We start from the raw sequence: 23,609 nt of genomic DNA, 5'->3' as shown, positions 1-23,609 counted from the left end.
GAACATCTTTCGATCACCTGCCACTTCCTCCACAAACTGGGCTTCTCCCTCAATTTCAAGAAGTCCCACATGATACCATCCCAGAAACTCCAGTTTATCGGAGCAGTCTTGGACACTTCATCGGGAAAAGCCTCGCCTCCCGAAGTGAGAGCTCTCCACATCCAGCAGATGGTAACAAAATTCCAGAATGCCCAACGTCTACCGGCCTTCGATTTTCTCAGGTTGCTCGGCCTCATGGCATCCTGCATTTTTCTAGTACCAGAGGCCAGGTTGAGAATGAGATCCCTTCAATGGGCACTCAGAACTCAGTGGTCCCAGTTCTCAGGGAATATGTCGGATCTTCTGCAAGTCCCGAGCGCAGTTGCTCAGGATCTTCTATGGGTGGGCTTGCAACGACAACATTCTCAAGGGAGTCTTTTTGGCAACCATGGCCGGAGATAAAGGTAGTGACGGACGCCTCACTCACGGGGTGGGGAGCACACACCAACGATCCGACAATCATCGGTCGTTGGTCTCCATCGGAGTCCAAACTACACATCAACCTATTAGAGCTGAGGGCAATCAGACTAGCTCTGAAGGCCTTTCTGCCCTCTGTACAGGGAAAGAATGTTCTGATAATGACGGACAACACAGTGGCCATGTAGAGGCCTACACCTCCTCTCGACACGAGGAGGTGTAGGGTCACTGCCACTGTGCAGAGAGGCAATGCAGCTCTGGTTCTGGGCAATACGAGAAGGAATCTCTCTGTCGGCAATTCACCTAGCCGGAGAGAAGAACACGGTGGCAGACGCTCTGAGCAGGCAGAGCACGGTCTCTCACGAGTGGGAGCTGGCTCAGGAAGTCCTTCTGGAGATCTTCGCCCTTTGGGGAACCCCTCAAGTGGATCTGTTCGCCACCGCGATCAACCGGAAGTGCGATCAGTACTTCTCAAGGGAATTTCCTCAAAGAGGAGCTCTGGAAGACGCATTCGTAGTGGAGTGGATGTTTCCACTGCTGTATGCGTTTCCCCCAGTCCCCGTGACTCCTCAAGTAATCGGGAGGTTGAGAAAGTTCAGGAAAACCATGATCCTAATTGCCCCGGATTGGGCCAGGAGGACGTGGTACCCGGACCTTCTAGACATGTCCATCTGCCCTCCAATACGTCTTCCGCAAAGAGAGGATCTTCTCTCGCAAGAGGAAGGTCGGGTTCTCCATCCAGAGGTCAAGACACTCAACCTTCACACATGGTTTCTGAGAGGTTGAGATACAAGGATTGGGATCTTCTGGATGACGTAATGGAAATCTTGCTTTCGGCCAGAAGACCAGCAACAAAGTCTTTGTACCGATGTCGCTGGAATAGGTTTAGTAACTGGTGCAAAGACAAGGATGTGGACCCTTTTCAGTGTGGCTCCCCAATGGTGCTTTCATTTCTGCTACATCTAGCTAATCTGGGGCTCAAGATAGGAACAATAAAAGGATACCTTGCTGCGCTGTCCATTTTCAAGCGCTCCTCGGAAGAGGTTTCATATTTCAAAATACCGTTAATAATTCAATTCTTAAAGGGGCTCACTAATGTATACCCTCCAGTCCCTTTTCATGTACCAGCCTGGGACTTAAATTTAGTATTAAAATTCTTGACTTGCATACCTTTTGAGCCTCTGCACTCATGTCCATTGAGGCTTTTATCTCTAAAAACTGTCCTCCTTGTGGCCCCATCATCAGCCCGCAGGGTTGGCGAACTTCAGGCTCTCTCATGCAAACCACCATATACTGTTTTTTATAAAGATAAGGTAGTCCTTAAAGTTAAACCTTCATTTTTGCCAAAAGTAGTCTCAGAATTCCGTTTGTCACAAAAAATAGTACTTCCAACGTTTTATCCTCCTCCTCACCTGGGCAAAGAAGAGGAGAGATTACAAAGATTAGATCCCAAGAGGGCCCTTAGTTTTTACATCTCTAGGATGGCTAAATTGAGACAAGATGACCAACTGTTTGTGGGTTACATTGGTCAAAAATTAGGCTTATCTGTAACAAAACAGACCATTTCCCGCTGGATCATATTAGCCATAGTTGAATGTTACAGATTAGTGGGAAAAGAACCACCAGATGGGCTTCGTGCCCATTCTACAAGGGGAATGGCTACTTCTGCGGCTCTAAAGGGGGGAGTCCCGGCAGCAGACATTTGTGCAGCTGCAACGTGGAAAACAATACATAACTTTGTTAAACATTATTGTTTGGACACTGCCTCCTCTAACAAGGGTTTATTTGCAAAGGCAGTTCTGCATTCTGTCCACGAAAACTGAAATGGTACTCCCACCTCCAAAAATTGATACTGCTATGGGAGCCTATCACAAGATGAGGAATACGTGGGAGGACACAATCCATTCGAAGAACAAGTTACTTACCAACTGTAACGTTCTTTCGACTGGATGTTCTACCACATATTCCTCATCGACCCTCCCATCCAACCCCACAGTACAGTTTACGTGTTCTTACACTTTCCTCTTACGAAGAATGTATCGGTCATGGGACACGCCTGGGTGTTCCTCCTATATATATTTCATCGAAAAAACAGAACTGAAGCAACGGGCGCGGCTCAAGCTACTTATACCATCGGTGACGTCGACACAGTACGGCGTACGTCGAGGGACAATCGACGCCACGACCTCGAGCACAGCGCCCTCTGCCGAGAATTTTTTTCCGAAGCAGCAAAGCTGGAGATAACGATTTATCACAAGATCAGGAATATGTGGGAGGAACATCCAGTCGAAAGAACGTTCCAGTTGGTAAGTAACTTGTTCTTCTATTGAGTATCCTTTCTTGGTTTTTCACAAGGCTAAGAGGTGGTGTTCCACACACATCCTTCTTTCCTTCTAAAGATTGTTTCTGATTTTCAAATTAACCAATCTTAATTCTCCAAAACCTTAAAGGAAAGAATCCAAGTACACCAAAATATCAGTCAAGGAAGCTAGGAGATCAAACTGAAATGTCAGTCAAACGGAATACCTGGGCATGGTCATAAATAGTAACATCAATGACGCCCCATGGGTGTTAAAAACTAAGGCAAAGTGCAAGCAATTGGCTGCCCAAGGCGGCTTGCTAAATAAGAAATATGGTCAATTCTCCCTCAAACCGGTGGTAGAATTTTACAAAGCAAAAGCTGTGCCAGTGCTAACGTACAGAGCAGAAAGCGCCTTGGGATGTCCAGCTTCCTTCTGGCTGTCGTTAGAAAACAGCTTTTGGTGTAAAGTTTTGTGGCTGCCCAAAGGTACGCCAACTGCTTGTATAAGATACGAGTTGGGTCTCATCTCAATCAATGCGAAAGTCATATGGGGAACACTCTTGCTCTTTATCGCAAAATGACTTCTGTAGACCCACTCCCGCAGTTTGTGATATTATCTCAAACGAAGACGACTCTTAAAGAATCAATTTTGTCACGATGGTTTAAGCAATGTGAAAACATCTTAAAACAACTAAACATGGACAATGACACCCTACAAACAAACCTGAAGGTAGTGAAAAATAAATTGTGGACCCAAGATTGGAATGATACCATTGAACAACGCCGACTACACAGAATGATGCATAACGTCGCTGCAGAATGTAGAAAGTACAATGAGTTACTGACATACTTGGAAATGTTTCCATCAAAACATCACAGAAAGAAAGTTATGTATGCAATTTCAGTTATACCGGTTTAGCACGAAAGAGAGAACTTCAATGTGGAAGGCAAACATCCAGGATGACGAAACATGCAGATTTTGTAAAAGGAAGAATCCTTAAAACTTCTGACATTGCCCTTCCCTGCTCTGAGGACCTTGAGAACAACACACCTGGGCGAATTAATAACAAAGTCCCTCTTTGTGTGCGGATGACTGGTGGAGCCGTTTCATGGTGGGAAACGATAAAAAAACGATTTTTGCCTTAGCATTCTTTTTTTAGACAATGTGCAAAAAATGCTAGTGAACTGAAGGCCAAGATGATTGATTGTGATAAAAGACGATGAAATGATTAAAGCAATCACAAAGACCTTTGGGTCTAAATGCATTTTAAAAAGGTTTGTAACAAACTCATTTAAATTTTTTTTAAAATTAACCAATTCTTTTCCTTGCCAGTTTTCTTTCCAAACCCGGTGTCATAGGCTGAGAGTCCACCATAATTTGTATGTTAGAAGGGCACTACAGTTCTCCAGCATGGGGTCTGGCATGGATTCACATGCTCATGAATATTCCCCGTCGTCAGGCTGGGAATCCTCGGTAAAGAAAAAATCAGTATCAGTTTCGTTTCTGATCCGTCTTTCGTAGTAGTAACCAATCACTGATCTCTGCGTCATACTGACCACAGCCAATGACTGCCCTCTACCTAAGCCCCGCCTCTGGCAGCCATCTTCAGATTTTTTACCGCACGTTCAAGTGTTGGGATCCTCGTGCTATTGCTCTCGAGCGTTAGTGCTATTTTTCACGTTTTTTCTCAGAAAATGTTCTCTTTTTTCGGTCAAAAGAGCCTCAAGCTCCACCGTTTCTTCATCCGATCAACGGGGACCCGTGTCGGATTCGTCTACGCCCCTCAAGGGTGAAGATTTCGTCGAGCCGCGCTTTTGGAGGACTCCAGAAGTTTCTCAGGCCCATCTCGGACATGGCCCAGGAGAAGGGAAGCTCGACGCCCGGAAAGCTGTTCAGGGTCTGCCCTGGATGCCAGCTTCAGAATGTCTTTAAGGAGGACGAACACTCCCTTTGCCTTTACTGCCTACATGAGGACAAGACGCACGTGGAGAAGGACTGTGCGTTTTGCGGCAATATGTCGGAGAGGACCATGAAGGACCGCCATCAACGTCTCGCCAACTAGCTGGAAGGAAAGAGCCCGTCGGGCGAGAAGAAGAAGTCCGAGCGGTCTTCTAAGACCTTTGAGGGCGCCCCGGCGACGGGGGTCCAACAGAAGGCCAAGCACTGCGAGTCCCCTGACACCGGGAGCATCCTCCCTGGCGCCATCAACCACGAGCCAACGCTCTGGCTCGGGTAAGAGGAAGGCCGAGCACCCGGCGAAACTCCTGGAGAGACCCCGGTCATGCCCTAAGGCCCCATCGGAGGGGGAGCGAGGTGGTGACCCTCCCCCCAAGGAGAAGGCGGTGAGCGCACCTAAGGTGGTGAAAGCCTTGATCCATCCGGCCAAGGCCTCTATCGAGACAGTCGCGGCGGCCCTGGCTCAGCCTGTGGAGGCTACACCAGTGGTGGCGACCCCGGGGCCCAGAATCTCCCTGCCACCGCGGAGGGAGTCCTCTTTCATGCCCATCGACAGGACCCCCGTGAAACCTCTGATGGAGAAGAAAAAAGGGGGGGCAGGAGGTCGTTGTGGACTCTGCCTCAACCTCTGAGGAGGAGCTGATCGAAGTCTTAGGCCACGGCTCTGGCGTGGAAGAAGGCCATCCTGTCGGGAGGGACCCCGACGTGGAAGACGACGAGGGCGTCGAGGATGCCGACGGGGCTCCTGATCGCCCGTCGGATCTCCCTCAACCAGTGCCGCAAGACAACTTGGCGGCCATTTTGTTGGCTATACAGTCCTTATGCTCGGAGATAAGGACGAGACTGCCGTTACCACCAACGGAGGAACCGCTCCCGACGGGGGACCCGGAGCCAAGCCCTTCTGGGAGCCCTCCCCCTAAGAGAAGGATTCATCCTCCACCTCCTTTTCAGCCATCGCGCCCTGTTCTGCCCTCCTCCCCGTCCACGACACGTGGGGATGATATGGGGACTGACACGGCCGCGACGGGTACGGACGACGAGGTTTACTAGGATCTACCGTCGTCACCTCCCACCCGGGCTTCCCCGCCCGACGAGATTGGATCGTTTCACTCCATGATCGCCAGGGCATCCGAGCTTTTCCAGCTCTGCCCGGAAGAGAAGAAGAAGGAAGGGTTCCTTTATCAACGGCGCGAGACCAAGAGGAAGACGGTCCTCGCTGTAACTCTACTAGACGATATTTGGGATGAGGGCCTCGCCCTCCTCAAGAACCCATCCACGACGCCGGCTAGAAGGGATCGGTACGAGAAGAAGTACCGGGTCCCGGACGCGGCCCCCTTGTGCCTTCGGGCACAGCCGAACCCGGACTCGGTCGTCTCCGCTGCGGCCAGGAAGAAAGCGGGGGGGGCGCGGCCTCTACGTCAACCTCCCCGCCGGACGGCGAGGGAAAGAAATTAGACACGATGGGACACAGAGTCATCTCGTCGGCAGCGACGACGATTAAGGTGGCCAACGCCTTGGCTATCGTTAGCCGCTACGACAGGGAGTTGTGGTACAAACAGGCCCCCCTGCTGGACTTCCTATCAGACGACAAGAGGGCGGAAATCCTAGAGATCTTGCAGGAAGGAGAGGTGGCGTCGGACCACGCCATTACGATTGCGACGGACATCGCTGACACTGGATTTCGCCAGTTGGGCAACGGCATGTGCCTTAGGCGGCGTGGATGTCTCAAGGCTACTGACTTCCGTCAGGACGTGCAAACCAGAGTCTTGGACATGCCGTTCGACAGAAACAACCTGTTTGGGAAAACAGTGGACGATTCCCTTCAAGCCATCAAGGCAGACACGGAGACGGCCCGGGCTCTTGGGGTTCTCCAGCAACGGCGGCCGTCCTTTCGGAGCGGCGGAGGCAAACAGGGTGCCTCCAAAGGTTCCAGCGGCAGATTTTCCACCTACCGTCAAGCGGCCTGTTCGTCGTCACAGGAAGCTTACAGGGGACGAGGCAAGTCAGGCGGACCCCGCTGTCGTCGCCAAGGAGGACAAGGCGGCAAAGCCTTGTCGAAGCAGGACTGAACCGGCCGTGGGGTCGGGCCCCCACCGAAGCACCCCGGTGGGAGGCCGGCTGGCGCGCTTCGTCAGCGTGTGGGAGTCCATCTCCACCGACCATTGGGTGCTGGACGCCCTAGCTCAGGGTCACGCGCTCGAGTTTCTAAAGAGGTGCCCGCGCGTCCCCCCTGTGGCCAGGAAAGAACATCACGTCCCTCAACTTCTCTTGGAGGTAAAGGCGATGTTCAAGAAGGGCGCCATCGAGCTCATCCCAAAGAGGCTTCGGGGCTCCGGAGTTTACTCAAGATTCTTCCTCGTGAAGAAGAAGACGGGAGGATGGCGTCCCATCCTGGACCTACGACGACTGAACAAATAAATCAAGGCACAGAAGTTCCGGATAGTCACCCTCCAACACGTCCTGGGTCAACTGGAGGAGGGCGATTTCCTGTTGTCGTTGGATTTGGAGGATGCCTACTTCCATATTCCCATCCTAAAGGGACACTGAAAGTTTCTCAGGTTCGTGGTCCAAGGGCGTCACAACCATTTCAGAGCCCTTCCCTTCGGATTGAGGTCAGCACCCAGGGTGTTCACCAAGTGCCTCGCACCAGTGGCGGCGCAGCTGCGCCGAGAGGGGATCCACGTCTACCCCTACCTGGACGACTGGCTCTTCCGAGCAAAGACGAAGGAGCTCGCCGTGGAGCACACGGCAAGGACCGTCCAACTACTCACGGACCTGGGATTCTCCATAAACTACGCCAAGGCCCACCTGGTGCCCGCGCAAGACGCTCTGTTTCTGGGAGTGAAGCTCGACAGTGTCGCTTCTGCCCTCTCCGTCGGAGGAAAGGACGAGGGCCATCTTGGGCAAGGTGCAGCGGATGCTGGTTGCGGACGCGGCCAGGGTGAGGTCCATCAAGTCCCTCCTCTGAATGATGTCTTCTTGCATTTATCTCATCCGCCTGTGCAGGCTCCGGATGCGCCCGTTAAGGGAGTTCCAGGATGCGCGCTGCATCCAGACAGGCAGCTTCGAGGAGAGGATCACACTCGACGAGAGTTTCCGACGAGCGATCCGGTGGTGGGGCACCCGCGCGCATCTGACGGGCATGGACTTACAGACCCCCGGCAACCAGGAGACAGTGACCACGGATGCCTCCACGGAAGGGTGGGGAGCGCACACCGAAAATCTGCACGCGAGGCCTTTGGCTTCCGACGGAGCAGTGCCTCCATATCAACGTCCTGGAGCTCCATGCAGTGTTTTGGGCCCTCAGGTCCTTTCTTCCCTCCCTCAAGGGCAAGGTGGTGAGGATCTTCACCGACAACACCACCACCATGTTCTACATCAGGAAGCAGGGTGGTACCAGATCCCCAGCCCTGTCCAAGGAGGTGCAGGATCTGTGGCATTGGGCCATCGCCCAAGGGATGTTTCTGGTGCCGTTTCATCTGGCAGGGATAAAAAACACCATCGCCGACTCGCTCAGCAGAGAGCTGCGCTCGTGCCACGAGTGGGAACTATGACAGGATCTAGTGGACCGCCTCTTCCGACGGTGGGGCACACCCCAGATCGATCTGTTTGCGACGGCGACGAACTCCAAGTGCCGGAGGTTCGCCAGCAGGTTTCCCCAGCCGAGGAGCATGGGCGATGCTTTCTCATTCCCCTGGGAGGGCCTGTTTCTATACGCATTCCCTCCATTGCCATTGCTGATCCGGCTCATCAACCAGCTCAAGAGGTGCAGGATGATCCTCGTCGCACCTGTGTGGCCGAGGCAGATATGGTTCCCGGACCTTCTGGACTTGTCAGCGTCCCCGTCAATCAAGCTGCCAGTGGACGCGGATCTTCTCTCCAGGGAAGGAGGCGCCGTCCTCTATCACGACCCGAAGTCGCTGAACTTGCAGGCCTGGCTCCTGCAGCATTAGTTTGGAGGATACGACATACCGGCCGACTGCAGAGAGGTTCTTGCAAAGGCCAGGGCGTCCTCAACTCTTAAATGCTATGGACACAAATGGAAGAGGTTCTCTGTCTGGTGCCACGCACAGAAGATTAACCCTCTACGGATTACGGCTCCCCAGGTACTGCCGTACCTTCTGACGCTGGCCAAGGCTGGACTGGCGCACGCGTCCATCAAGATTCATCTTGCTGCGATCTCCTGATACACCAGAACCACGGGGCGGACGTCTTTGTGGTCTCATCGTCTGGTGAAAGAATTCATGAAGAGACTGTTCAGATCGTTCCCGTCGGTGAGGGCTCCGGCCCCGGCGTGGGAGCTCAACTTGGTGCTGACCAAGCTCATGGGACCTCCGTTCGAGCCTCTGCACTCGGCCCCGTTGAAGTTCTTGTCGTGGAAAACAGCGTTTCTTGTGGCTATCACCTCCGCACGAAGAGTGGGAGAGATCCAGGCCCTTTCCTGCAAACCCCCGTACTTGACTTTTCACGACACAAGGGTAGTGCTCAGGACACACCCCTCCTTCATGCCCAAGGTGCCGTCGGACTTCCACCTCAACAAACCCATGTTGTTGCTTGTTTTCTTCCCGTCGCCTTCGTCGCCGGCCGAAAGGACTTTGCACTCGCTGGATGTGGCTAGAGCGCTGAAGTTTTACGTGGACCACACAAAGTGTTTTCGGAAGACGTCACAACTTTTTGTGAACTTTGGACCTGTCAATCAGGGGAAGGCTCTCTTAAAGGCCTCCATTTCCAGATGGCTCTCCAGCTGGATCATGTACTGGATCATGTACTGTCATCGGTTGGCAAACCGACCGCTGCCTGGCCGTCCGAGAGCCCATTCCACCAGAGTGATCGCAGCTACCACGGCGTTCCTATCTGGTGTGCCCTTGCTGGACATCTACAGGGCTGCTACGTGGAGGTTGACGCACACCTTCACGAAATTCTACTGCGTCGATCGGGATTCCAGGGAGGAGTCCAGGGTCGGCCAAGCAGCGCTGAGCAATCTGTTCGCCTAAGGTGAGCCTGGTGAGGAGGTAAGAATTGCTTAATGTTGAGTTTGATGTAATGCTTAATGTTGAGCCTTTGCCACCTCCCGTGGTTGTGCATGTGTGTACTGCTATGTATGAATCCATGCCAGACCCCATGCTGGAGAAGGAACAAGTTACTTACCTGTAACTGTTGTTCTCCAGCATGGGTCTGGCATGGATTGACATGCGAACCCTCCCGCCTACCCCTCTGCGGCTCTTCACTTGGTCATACTGCCACTTCACGTGCTACCAAATCTGAAGATAGCTGCCAGAGGCGGGGCTTAGGTAGAGGGCAGTCATTGGCTGTGGTCAGTATGACGCAGAGATCAGTGATTGGTTACTACTACGAAAGACAGATCAGAAACGAAACTGATACTGATTTTTTCTTTACCGAGGATTCCCAGCCTGACGAAGGGGAATATTCATGAGCATGTGAATCCATGCCAGACCCATGCTGGAGAACAACAGTTACAGGTAAGTAACTTGTTCCTTTTAGCTACAAAGAACAAACCACTTTAGAGGCTCTGCTCAACTTTTCGTTACCTTTGGGAATCCGAAAGGAACCCCAGTCTCCAAGGCTTCCATCTCGCATTGGATTGCTTTGTGTATTTCGGAAGCTTATTCGGTACAAGGCCTTTAAGCTCCAAAGGGCATCCACGCACATCTGGTGCGAGAGAAAGTAGCAGCTGTTGCTTTTCATAAATATGTTCCATGGGAGACCATTGCCAAAGCAGCTACATGGGCCTCACCTTTAGCTTTCTGTAGGCACTATTGCCTTGATCTCAGTTCCCTGGCTGATTCCCAGTTTGGCCAGGCGGTGCTTACAAACCTTTACTGTAAGAATTTTTTTTTTTTTTAATCCAAACGTTTTTATAGATCAAAACTATGGAGGAATGGGGACAGGACGTAGGAGTGTAAAACAGTTATCGCTGTGTTGACTATTTTACTTCCTAGTCCGTATTTCCTTTTCCTCCATATGCCCGCCTGCCTTCCCCTCGAAAGGTTTCCTATATTTGTAAAATTGTTCAATAGAAAAGGACTGAGGGGAGATGCGCTGGGCGGGGCTCAGGAAGGCATGGGCTACAGCTGCGCGCGGTGGCCCCACGTAAAAATAAAAGGACAATAATATTTTTGATGCTTCAAAAATGCTGCAGTCCCGACCCGAAGGACGGAATGTCCCAAAAGTATGGAGGAAAAGGGACTATGGACTAAGAGTAAGATAGTCACTATGGTGAGTAACTTTATTTTTCTATGTTCCAGTGCTGATGCAGTTGTTCTAATGACTTATTTCAGCCTGTACCTCTGGCCTAAGGGATGAAACTGCTAATTTGCCATCTAGGGATAAGGTACCAGCGTGGTTGGTTGGTGGCCACCATGTAATTCTGTGTTCTGGCTGGTGGTTTTTTTCAGTAAGTTTGCTGGTGGGGCTCGGCTGGTTGCCAGTAAGGTGGACCTGTAGACTATACGTACTTTTTTTTTTGATGCACACAAGAAGTAGACATGAAATGAGGACGCTGTGAGTACTCACAATTGTACTTGTATTTGGAAAAAATCATTGTGAACTCGTGCACAAAGCGAACACTTTGTTTGTGAAAGCCTTCTTTCCCTGTTCATATGTTACCCAACACTGAATTAGTGGTGTGCTACAGACGCACTTGGTTAAGGGATCCATTGTTGAGCCTAGGCACGGAGCAGCTTTTGATTCCTCTTTTTAGCACCTAGTGTCGATGAACAACGTGTTAAGGTAGTAGTTGGAAGCATCAAGTGGCCTTCGCTGTATCTCTTCCTAAGGCGCAACATCACATTACGACCGTAGTAGAGAAAGAGAACAACTCGGTTGGGAAAGGGGCTTAGTACTGGCTCCTCCAAGGCTGACTGTGGGTAATAGACCTTTGAGCTCTTGGCTCCCAACCTGTCCCCCTCTCAAAGCAAATTAAAAGACACACTGACTGTCAGAATTGATTGAGACTCGAGGGGCAGACTTTTCAAGACAGAGGCTGCAGTTCCAGACTAAGGCACAGTAAGCACCGGAGGTGTGAACTTTATAGTGGTTAGTGAAGGAACAGAGACTTGCACAAAGCATAAGTAAGGTTGCTCAACTCAACATGGCGCGCATATACAATCAATGAAGTGTCACTTTAGGATCACCTCAAAGCCTTGGAGTTGGATGAAATAACACGGGCAACTAAATGTGGCAAGACTAATAATAGTCAATGGAAGAGTACACCCATCAACCATGAAACACAAGATGACTTTGAAGAACCCCAATTGACGCATATCATCAAAGACACACAAGTACTCTCCATCTCAGGGATAACTAACCGGGGTGGGGGTTAAAGCAATCTATGCCAAATTTCAAAAATACTAAGCACACACAGCTTAAGAATGCGCAATATACTTTGCCCGCAACAACCATGAAAAGAACAATGGAATTTTTTCCAAAATGCAGACTTTGCAGCTTAAGCGATGTGGACCAGCTAGTGGAGGTTAAAGGTTTAACGCCCACTCTATTAACATCAACAATCGATACAGGCCTCCTTGTTCAAACAGTAAATACCAAAAAATTGGGAGAGAACAATTCGGCTAACGCGCACATTTCGCTTGACTCATCTTACAAATTAAATGCAATTTCTCAGTCCGTTTTAGTCGCAACCAGTCTAACACAAAGAGAAGCCAGTTCAACCCACGACAAAACAAATAATTGATTCTCAAAAGAACATCACAAACATAAAGGAGGCAGAAGACTGAATTAATCCAAATGACAAACGAAATTGCGACAGTCCTCGGCTGTAAAAGAATTAAATGTAAAATGGACGCGATCCAATCAGCAACTGGAAGCTTTAAACAACAATGTTATGTCATTAGGAAAGGATATACAACAGCAGAATACATGAAACAATGCAAGAAAAAAAATCTGTTCTGGATAACATTATAATTATGACAAACCTTTATCTGAGTCCATGATGGAAGAAATGATATACCTAGCGCAAATTGATGAGGAAGGTTTCTTCCAAACGAAAATCCACATACCTGAAAAAGATAACGGACAAGTTGATCATGAAATAAAATCAAAACTAAGAGAATCGAAAAAGAAACGCATGAAATGGAAAAAATTCAAACGTGAATACATGAACAGAAAACTAAAAATCAGAACAAAAGGAAAATCTGCAACACTGATACAACAGAATGTATTGAAACACAGTACGGAAATGGGACAAAAAAGGAAGATCAGGCATAACCCTGTAATTGAGGTGATCGATGATCCTGGAAATAAGCAGTCTTTCTACCACGCATGAGGACAAGTCCAAAGGAAACCAGATTAAATCGTCCCTCACCGTAGGAATTGACAGATTTCAATCAAGTGCCACAAAAAGTAGCACCTAGATAAGTCTTCAGAGACAAAAGGTTCTACAGTAGGAGAACCAAGAAATAACAGGAAACGGCTACTCTAGTGCCAGTTTCGTGTGCTCAACCTGTAGTATTGGGAGTATCGGAACCAACAACAAAAAAAAGAAAAAACCTGCGTTTGCAGAGAACAGGAGGCGCAAGAAGAGACGTCTGTTGAACGGGATGAGAAGTTAATCAACTCCTTCCCGTTCGCATTGCCAAAAGTATGGATGAAGCAAACAAATAGGAAAGGGAGAGGTGGGAAACCCCTCAATAGAGGTACAATTCTCCAAATATTCAAAGATGTCACAGACCTATTTTTCTTCTTCGTACATAGAATGTCAAATTCCTATTCACAGTTGTACAGATGTTGTGGAGACAGGAGTGAAATCCAGAGTGGGAGCAAGTGCAATACTGGCAGCAAATGCTGAAGTAAAGAAGCGAGGATGCATTGTCTCGGCTCAGATGTCGAATGAACTGGAAATAACAGATAATAGATGTGCGAGTGACGAAAGGAGCTAAATAAAAAGCCCTGAGAGAAGTGATAAAGGTACAAAAGATGAAGAAAGGAGAACAACCAAATCTCAACCACCTAATGAGAGAACGAACGTATGGGCCTTGCTCCAAGAAATCCTTTCACAAATCTTCAAGAAGCTGGAACTAACAGAAGATACACTCTAGCAAACAAAGTGGAAATTATTGGATGGAACAGAAGGGGATCCGGCTTGTTCAAAATCAAATGTACCAAGGAGGCAATATTTAATCTGGATGACTTTCTGTTTGTTTTTCAGGAGACATGGTTAATGTCATGCTTTAAGGTTGATAGATACTCAATCTTGGAACAAGCTGCAAATAGGTAGGGAGAGGTCTCCTAATTGCATGTAGAAATTCAGCCTTCAAAAATGTCGATGTTGAGTAATGATATAAACTGAATATTAGTTGCAAAAACTGAGACAAGAAACAATAGACATACACAAATCATAAATTATGAACTTGTACTGGAACCCTGTGACGTTATCACCAAATGAGTTTCTACAAAATGTAACCAGTCTTCTCATAAAATTGGAAGCACATGTTGGGCTACGTCACATCGTGTACATTGAGAGTTTAGATCGCCCAATACCAACAACTGAGAAAGTAGGAGGTTGCATAAGAAAACCAACAACCAATAGGAAGAAATGGTGGTTGTTTCTAACAGCCTGGAATCTTGTTATGGGAAACGGTAACATTAATGGTGACATACCTGCAAGTCCCACATGGAGCTGTGGTAATCTGATTACAGCGATTGATTACCTATTTCTAGCAAAAGAATTGTTTGATAAATGTCAGCACTTCAAAATCAAGGAAGATGGAAATGGTGATCACAATATACTTAATGGCTCCATAGACTGTGGCATAGAAGAGCCCAAAAACTGCCACTATGAACAGACACAGATAAATAATGGGAAAAATAGATTGGCCATTTTCAGTAAAAAGGGGGGGGGCACATTAAACAAACTAAGAAACTGCATTGATATTCTGTGACGAGGAGATCACTAAACTATGCAATCCTCATCATTTTGTAGACTTTTTGTGTGACTTAGATATGCCACAGAATAAGCGAGAAAGCTACATTTTAAAAGAACACACAAACATGTCTTTGATTAAGTGACATGGGCAAGGATAAAAGAAATGAGAAAGGCGAGCCGTGAACTCACAAAAATTGAATCTAAACAGGATACAGCATGGCTGTGCTCTTCATAAATTGAAAAATGAATATAAAAATTGGTCGCAGGCGAGCAAACAAACGTATCTATAGAATGATGGGGAACGCATGTTGCAGGCAGTAAATAAAACCAATCCCAGACATTTCTGGTCTATAATCAACTCAATGTCAACTGAGCATAGTCATGTTCAGAGTAATGTGATCCGTGAAGAAGTATGGCAGACTTACCAGAGCAATCCTTTAAAAACAACTAGAAGTGTAGTTGAAGAGATCATATAAGGGAGAGTGGGAGGTAGCTATTTACAAAAACACAATAGCAGTACTAATTTTAAAAAATCATCAGCATCAAGGGCTGCTCGCCCAAATAGCCTGACCAACATGTAAGTATGTTCAGAAGCCCTCACAATCTTATTTGGTGAAGTAATAAAATCACAGCAAATTCCACATTTCTGGAGAAAATCACTTATAATTCCGATCTATACGAAGGGAGATCGGGAAGATCCAAATAATTATCGCTCGGTCTCCCTATTAGATGCAGACAGCAAATTCTTTACAGGGATGGTGTTGAAAGAATCTGGGCAGAAGACAAGGAATCTTGTTAAAGCAACAAATTGGTTTCCGCAGTGGTTTGGCAACAACTTTTAACAGTGTTTTAATGAGTCAATTAACTAGCAAGTCCTTCCGAAACGGAGGTAATACGTTATATGCGGCATGGATTAATTTTTTTCCCCAAGCTTTCGACAGTCAATCGAGATCTACTATGAAACAAGTTAAAAAAAAAATTGGGGAATACCAAGTGCTCTGTTAGTAATAGTGGTTGAACTCCATAAACACACTAAATTACAAATCGGACTGGACAAAGCTGGAAGATTAAGCAAAAACATAGAGACTGCAAGAGGAGTCAAGCAGGGATGCAGGTTGGCTTCCTGTCTCGTCAATTTTTATTTAGTGAGTCTGTTGAGAAGCTTGGATGGTATGGGACTGGCAAGTCCAAAAGTGGCAAAGTAGAGACTTTCATGGATCGCCTATGCAGACGCCATTGTCTTGCTAGACCATACACGGATAGGGCTACCACTACTATTAGGGGCTTTGGGGAAATATTCTAAACAAAATGATCTGCAGATCAACCACACTACATCTAACATCGTAAAATGTAAAGATCCAAGAAAAAACGCGAAGTACGTTTCAGATGGCACTTGGATCTACAGCCAATTCCAGTTGTAACAGATGTGATATACTTGGGCTTTAAACTAAGAAGCTTTCCCACAATGGGGCTCTTGATACCTGATCTAGAGTACAAACTACTGAATTTGGGGGCACAAATAAAAAAGATTCTCAGTTCCTATTGTACATTTTCTCTGACTCCATTGGTGAAATTCTATACAGGGACGATCATACCATCTATCGCCTATGGAATTTACATAAATCCAATGAGACCGAGTATTGACTGGAACTGATTAGAGGGTAAACTGTGGAAAGGAGTCCTTCATTTGCCCCAATCGCTACCAATTACAGTACTGCGCTACGAGCTGGGTTTAAAGTGGCTGAACTCAAAGATTGAGTAGAGAGTGTTGTCCATCTTCAGACAGATAGATCAGTCGAAAAACTCACTATTTGAGAACATCAATGAAGTGTTAACGCATTCGACAACACGTTTCTAAAAAAGCTCAAGCTGCAAGTTTCCCCCTCATTCTTCTAAAATGTGAACGAGATGTGATGGATTTGATACAGAACCTCTGAATGTGAAATAAGCTCTGAAAAGGTCTGACTGGATCAAAACAATTGACATGGTGAGGGGAATGAATCTATACTAGCCTCTATCCTCTCAAGATCAGCACAGATGTCGGCGTGCTAGGTACTTGAGACAGTTTCCCAATACACAATGGAGAACGGACTTACTAAGATTCCACCTTAACCTCTTACCAACACGAGAGATGCTACATAGAAGGCATAAGGTGGATTATCCAGATTGGTCGCTGACAACTCACTCCTTTTGGGAAAGACAAGTGTCAGGACAGGAGCCAAGTCTTACGATAGAAATTGTGAAGATTCTCATATAATTTATTTTCTTTCCAGAAAGAAAGAAAAGAGCCCCAAATGAACTTTCTTTGAAGTTAAATGTGATGGGATACTGCCCGATTACAATTTATGCAGATTGAAAACTCAAAATGTGATATGGCTAACAATGCTCTATTAAGCAAACAAGATTCAATTAACTACGAACAACAATGTTATGTTTTTACAATGAAATATGTATCAATCTTTTCACTTATGTTGTAATAGATGTGTACTAAATGTGTCATTTTATTGTAAAAAAGCTACTAGTGGATAGAATAAAAAATAATAAAAAATTAATTTAAAACATTTTTTTTAAAAAGGGGAAGCCCCTACCTATGGCAGATTTTCTCTGGGTTTCTTCCTCCGATATGATTTCCACGGTCGCTGCTAGTCATGGACCCTTTGCTACTACCTGGAGAGATGCATTTCCTTTTACGAAACGCTGCAGACAGTTCTTTTAAGTGGTATCTGACTGGCATGTAATGGGACAACCGAGGGATAACTGAGGGATTTCCAATATGCCACCTCCACGGGCTGCATCAAATAGGTGGTGGTTTGTCCTGGCTCTCGCAGTGCCTCGGTCCTCCGCAATGATAGCCCTAAGGTGACTGTCGCAGGGTTATGCAGTTGAGTGCTTAACATCTCTGCTTTGTGATGGGTGCGGCACATGCGCATGGTAAAGGGATATTGTTGCCAGGGTGCTTTACTGGTCCACATAAATGATTTGCACGAGTCCGAGTTAAATTGATAACGTTTGCGTATTAGCTGATGATAGTTAAGTAAGCAATTTTATTGCCATGCTTTGGTTTAAAATTAACAAATCGATTTTAGGAAGACTTTTGGTATAAGTGAAGTACATTCCACCATGAGCTAGTCTGCATTGTTTAAACAGACAACCACCGCAGCACACCGCGCTTTAGACAAGCAGCTTGACCCTTAGTTTCCATTGGACCGGCCGGATGACGGCAGCATGTCGCGATGCTACATCCCCGCCCCCCCTCTCCCTTTCCCCAAATAATTAGTTCTGCTCCATTTATTCGATCCGGCGTTGAAGCTTTCGGATGACGCGCCTCACACGAGAGGTCTTGTGTTTCGGTCACCTCTTGCCCTTAGGTTTCATTGTTCTCTATTCGCAGACTCGTGTAGTTTGATGCACTTCCCCTCCTTAATCTCAAGAAGTATGAGGCACATGTTCGTTCTTTGGCAGATTGCCTGAAATGGTACTACCGCACGAAACTATTCTTTTCTGAAAGCCCGCCATTGAGTCGGGTATTATAGTTGTTCAGCTGCCTCTTAAGGATGCAGTGATGATGTCGCTATGTGTATTTTGCCTTTGGCTTGCTTTTCCTATGTAAGCCCCTGTGTAGAGTTTGGAGCAGAGCGTAAAATGTAAACACGCTCCGATTTTAAAATACATCTTCTGACTGCATACAGCTAGCGTCAGCACATCATTGGGCGCTTCGCCTCATAACCTCTCTTAGCAACCAACCAAATGCACCAAACTTCACTTTTAATACTGAGCTTCTTTTCGCCAACAGATGTTTTCTGGGACTGCCTTCCTGGGTTTATGAATTCAACATCAAGAGACAGCCGGGCACCTGCAGGAAGTCTCTCGAAGCCAAGTCCACAAAAGGAAACGTCAGATCAACTGCTTTACGAAGAAAAGATTAAACTATCTGAAATAAAGTACTGTTGTAGAAGAAAAAAACATTTCTTTATATTCGTTTCTAGGTGTACAATAGTCAATGCAAAAATATGTATTCTTTGAATCGTTAGTGGCCACTGTCGCTATTGCAATCAAATATGTGATGTACTAATATTATAAATGCCTTACATTGTAGTCGATTCAGTAGCATGAAGTAAGCGCCCGCATCCAGTAGGGGTCAGTCTTGCTTTTAATTTGTCTTCATTCTAAATGACGGTGAAAAATCTAAATATTTTAGTGTAAGATGGTATATATGACGCTGACAGCTTTTCAAAGGGTGCAAGTCGCAGAAGTAGGAATTTGCTTGTTGTTGTATTTCTGCACACTAAACACACGTGCTGTGTAATTACACCCGAAAATAAATCAAGGGTGCTTAATACTTGTGCAATGGTTTTAGTTTGGATTACGTGCTTGGTATGAATATGAATTATTGTCTATTCACAATTGTGCAGTATAGCTATGCACATACATTGTGTATTTTTTGGACCATGACAATGGTAAGTATTGAGTTATTGGTATTTTTGCTGTTTTCAAACTAACTTTACCTCGCGACATGACCAACATCTCCCGTGCAGTGACGAGGTTGTGTCGAGTTCAAGCCATAAACCTGAACAGGAAACAAGCGCACAATATTTAAGGTGCATGGAAATCATGATATTTAAAATGTCATTCCTCCTGGCGCACCGTGTGAATGGCTTGGTTTGAGCTTGCATCGAAAAATAGAGGAATGAAGTAAGAAATTAGAACACTCGCAAAGGCAAATATTCAGATGAATTGGCTCAAGAGTTCTCCTTTAAAAGGCAAGGTCATAATGTGTTTTTTGGTGGGCTTCTGAAGCACAGCTCTACTATAACTGTACTTTTTTGCTTTTAAAACTTGTGCATGATAATTGTCGACTGGCCTGCAATTTTGTGCTTTCTGTTAACTTGCTATTAATTTCGAAGTTTTAAAATGTTCACTGTACACAGGACAAGGTTAATAAATGTCACTAATGTAGCAATTTACGCTGAAGATTAGTGGCTAATTAGGGATTCTGATTCGATCCTTTTTTTTTAAAGACTGATAGCTGTCAAGTGACCCTCGTTTGAAGGGTTTAATCAAAATATTGCCCTCTTTTTAGCATCATAAAATGCGACCATTTTGCAGCTGAGACTCCAAACGATGGCTCCTCTCCATGCTTTTCAGTGTAAAGTTCAAGCTGGACCCCAACACAACATTTAAACGTGGAGAACTGTGCGGCACTGTGAAATGGTTCTGGAATGTTTATAAGCAAAACTACAGGCCAGAAGTGTCTTCCATCGTTCCATTGATGAATTGCCGCTTTACCAAATGTATACCTAAGCCACTCGGGTGCAACGAAACCTACATTTCGGTGGGGGGTGTTGGGGTTGGGGAGGTGAAGCTAACAGGTGATGCGAGTGGCCACTTTAGAAAATGGGCGTGGAAAAATTGGTGGCCTCGCCTCCTCCGTTTTACCCCAAGGGTTGTCTGGCATGGGGCCCAAGCATCAAATGTTCGAAGCCCGGCATTGCCCATAGGCGCACACACAATTACACATTCACTCACTCATTTAAACATCCCATTTAACATACACTCGCTCATTTACATGCACACACCATACACTAATTCACACACACACATTACATACACACTCCTTGCACACATACATTCACAATGAGCTAATGTGCGCTGCTAGTTTCAGAAAAGGCTTTCCTCACGTCTCTGCCTAACAAAAAGGAAGTGTGCACATCCTCCCCTTCCCCTCAGATATGAAAGAACATATGTCGTATGACGTGTGTCCATTTGATTTTTGTTAGGCAGACAGGTGAGGGGAGCCTTTCTTGAAACTAGAAGTTACGTTTGCTGTGTTTGTGCAAATGCATTTTTCTGCACAAATACAGTAAAACATTAAAGTTGACTGTTTTAGGAAGGACTTCTTTCCCCTCTAACAGAAAGGTATGACAGACGCTATTGAGCCACAATGGCGTCAGCCCCGCAGTTCACATTTAGGGGTGGATGGGTGGGTTGAGGGCGGCTGGGGGTGAAGCCTGATTAGCTCAGTGGCGCTGCGCGCCCGAAGCCACTAGTCCCTTCTTTGTAGATATGGGAAATGTACTGCCTATACCGCTAAAGAGCCATGTTTGAAGAATGTGCTTCCTAATATACACTTAGTAACTATTTTAGTCCTCCACAGTTGACTTTGCCAACCGTTCAGTATGTCCTGCTTGTTTCTATAGCTCAGTGAGAGGGAGCTCATTGTTAGAAGCCCTTAGCAGAGAGCTGTCATGCTATTAGCACTTTACACCCCTTGAAGCCGGAACATTATAATTTTAATGTCGCGATGGGATAGAAACATAAGAATGTTAGGATACCGCCCACTGTTTGTCCTCTGCCACATAATTGTTTTTTAACGAAGCTACCAACATTTCGTTATTCAAATACATATAGTGTTGTCGGTGGGGACCCATGAACTACGGGGATTGAGCCCAACAAGCTGATATGTGATGGGTAATTCAACATTTCCCATTGGCTTTTGTCCCGCGATTCTCTGTCGTGGAATCCACCGGCATTTGTAAGGTACCATCTATAATTAAATGTATGCCCCCCTGTGTCCCTTTTCCACCCCGTACACTGTGCCCATTGGCCAGCATGCTGGATGAGGGAAGGCAATAGGGAAACTATGTGACATACAAAATACCAGACATCTTATCCCTCGAACCACTGCATCCCGTAGAACCAAATATCTGCCGGATAAAACGTTGTCTGCTGCTGTGATTTTTGGGCAGTTGAAAATAAAATCCATAACTCTCTGACGAGTCGCACACAGTTGGTGGATGCATCATTCAGACAGGGAAATAGTTACTAGTGACTTGCTATGGGAGCTGTTCCCGACAGCCTTTTAGCCTGAAGCTGCCAACATTACTCGCTGCCAGGTGCCTACAGCAGCCTGAAGCATGAGTCCCAGCCATGGTTTCAGTTACAATTGGGAGTACTGTACTGCTTCCATTTCTGAAGTTGCGACTAAAAAGATTTTTTTTGCCCAGTAAACCAGCCATTCCCATTGCCCTTGGGGGGTGCGGGGATATTTCAGGCAAGTTGAGATATATTTTACCTCTAAAATAAGTCTATTTTTGTAATCCATACTTGTTTTCATCTAGTACTGTTGCAATTCAAAACATACATTTTTACCTTTAAAATTCTGCCTCAGGTTGGCAGAAACAATTTGTTTCTGTGACAACACTTTGCTTGTACCACTTCTCTGAACATCCGTGGGGCAGTGTGGGTTGAACAGGGGCAGCATCCCATCGTTCAAATTTTTTGTGTTTGTAGAATAGTTGCCTGTTTTTAGTGAGTAAAACTGGCCTCTATGCCGATTAGCTGTAGGGCTGGCTCCAGGCCAGTGAGTGCTGGTATTAAGATGCAAGAGCATTTAACAGCCAACTGCTATGCTTAAAAGACTATGAACGCCTGGGGCGACGACCTCTGTGCCCTGTACGGACACTGCAAAACATTTAGTGCACCAAAAGTAATGCATTTTACGGCAGTAATTGTTCACATTCGCAGAAGAAAGTAAAGACGTCACTAAGAGATGGATCAGTCTCTGACTGGCCTATAGGCCCATGGCCGAACCAAAAACGAAAAATGTTGGTGTGGTCCCGTTTTTCTGGTCAAAGTGGGCCACTTTTTGTCCCACTGTGGGACAGTTTGAGGAGTTACTTCACTATGCAGCTAATAGTTTTCACCAGTGTTGCTCAATAAATATTATTTAAAATAAACAATTTGCATCACTCTATATAACAAAAAAAACTCCCCCTTGGGTACTATTCAGTCTGTCACAAAAACAATGAATACCCATTTAGAAAGGGTGGGCCACTTTTTCATAGGTGTCCGAGACAATTTTATGGCCCAGTTGAACCCCGAGATGGATGCCAAAATGATGCGAACATCTGCATTTTCTCCAGCTCTTCTGCCACTGCCAAGAAGTGACAAACCCACAGAGAGTAGTTGTGACATTGTTACACAGGGACATTTGGCACCCACTAGGACATACCTAAAATAGCTGTTTTTAGACTTTACAATTTGAAATCCATAAACATGCAGCTTGCAATCGAAGACACTAGAAGAAGGAAACAAGAAATGTAAAAAACAACTAAAAAGTAAGGCCACGTGGTTGGAGGTGTAAGGAAGGGGTGTGCGATGTTTGGTATAGCAGCAAAGCTATGGAGGGTTCGGTGGGTAGAAGGTGTTGAGCTCTCCTGGTGCGGTAGAGATGCTTGGAGGTTCCTAGGTGACAGAGCAGTCTGGATGGAAACAAGGTGGGTACATTCAACATTTTACCTGGAAACACGGAGAGTCTGCTGGGAGTTCTGGGGCACAATGTTTTGCTTTCCTGGTACAAGAGTGAGGTGGTGTGAGGGGGGAGGGGAATGTCAAGGGGGGGTAGTAGTGATACAAATAAGTTGAAGGTCAACTGCTTTCTTGGAAATGGATTACCCCCATACAGGCGATTATAGCGCAATAAAGCGACCAGCCCAGATTGACCAATGCACATCTAGAATTCATACCCTAATGTTTGTTAGGTAATAAGTTCTTGCGGATGAGCCGCGCTAGCTAGTAAGATCCTGCTAGCGTTGAGTAACTGCTTTTGCAAAGCGTGCAGAGGGCAGTGGTGTGTGGGGTAAAATATAGCCCCCGAGTGTCGGAAATAAAAAGGCCAGGCCAGTATTTGAGTGAAGCCGACTGGTGCTATCCATTGGAAAATGCAGGCCAGTCCATAACATTTTTCTGAATTAAGGAAAATGACATGAACAGAAATGGGCCTCTTTCAACTTTAGCAGAATGAACAGGTGCTCGAGTGATGGAAAATGTGCCTGGAAAATTAAAGGTGCTGGATGTGCCCAATGCATGGCAAAAGACGTATGTGGCTGAAAATGCTGTTTTCTTAAATGCATGGAAAGCTACACGTTCTACTTGGAGACAGATAGCAGTGTGTACATTATCTTCAATGCAGCACAATACTGTGATCTAGAAAT

General features: G+C 46.3%; 1 protein-coding gene across 1 annotated transcript in view; it reads left to right on the top strand.

The window, feature by feature from the left end:
• NDFIP1 (Nedd4 family interacting protein 1) overlaps nt 1-19,605 on the top strand; it is a 639,788-nt gene extending 620,183 nt beyond the window's left edge. Inside the window, exon 8 of the mRNA XM_069652470.1 lies at nt 18,410-19,605. The gene's annotated coding sequence lies outside the window, so the exon portion shown is untranslated. The remainder of the gene's footprint in view (nt 1-18,409) is intronic.
• The last annotated feature ends 4,004 nt before the right edge of the window (nt 19,606-23,609 follow it).

The sequence above is a fragment of the Ambystoma mexicanum genome, chromosome 3p (genome assembly GCF_040938575.1).
Source record: "Ambystoma mexicanum isolate Mex_15411 chromosome 3p, UKY_AmexF1_1, whole genome shotgun sequence".
Taxonomy (NCBI): Eukaryota; Metazoa; Chordata; class Amphibia; order Caudata; family Ambystomatidae; genus Ambystoma; species Ambystoma mexicanum.
The sequence above is the reverse complement of the archived record's forward strand: the minus strand, read 5'-3'. Positions and strand labels throughout refer to the sequence as shown.